Source organism: Octopus bimaculoides, chromosome 21, assembly GCF_001194135.2.
Source record: "Octopus bimaculoides isolate UCB-OBI-ISO-001 chromosome 21, ASM119413v2, whole genome shotgun sequence".
In the NCBI taxonomy this organism is placed as follows: Eukaryota; Metazoa; Mollusca; class Cephalopoda; order Octopoda; family Octopodidae; genus Octopus; species Octopus bimaculoides.
The window spans coordinates 11,798,577-11,799,402 of NC_069001.1; positions in this window are offsets into that span (position 1 = coordinate 11,798,577).

An 826-nucleotide genomic window follows, 5' to 3' on the forward strand; every position below is an offset into this window, starting at 1 on the left:
CATACATATATATATATATATATATCTATATATATATATATCTATATATATATATGAATCTCACTGTTTGCTAGCGTTTGATAGAATATTCTCATAGTATTTCATCCAATTATCCTTTTAAATTTTGGTGAAATTCAGCATTAATTTAGCAATAGGAAATTTAATTCCTAATTCTCGTTGTTTGATGTTTAAAGATTACACATCTCTTCCAATCTCACTCCAACACTCAATCCACAATTCCTCTCATTCTTTCTCTCTCTCCCTTATTTTCTCTTTGTCTTTTCTCATTATCTCCTCATCCTTTCGGATCTTGCTCTCTCTCTCGCTTTCTATTTCCATTATAGCATCTTTTTCTACCTGTTCTCTGCCGGTCTGTCTCTGTTTCTTTGTTTGTCTTATTCTTTATTTCTCTTATATTTTTTTCTCCTGTCTTTCTCTACCTCGTCCTACTCTTTCTCGCCCTGTCCTGTTATAAGTGTCATGTTCTTCAACTCACCCTTTCTCTCTCTCTCTCTCTCTCTCTCTCTCTCTCCCTCTCTCTCTCTCTCTCTCATACACACACCATCTCTCTCTCCCTCTCTCTCTCTCTCTCATACACACACCATCTCTCTCTCCCTCTCTCTCTGTCCCTATCTATGTTCCTATCTGTGCTTCATTCCTTCTATTCTTCCCCAAATTTTTTCTCGGATTTTTCATTTTCTTTTCTTCCCTTTCACTCTCATTTTCATTTTACAATTTCTCTGTATCCTTGACGACAGCCTCTCTCTCTCTCTTTCTCTCTCTCTCTCTCCCCCTCTCTCTCTCCCTCTCTCTCTCCCTCTCTCTC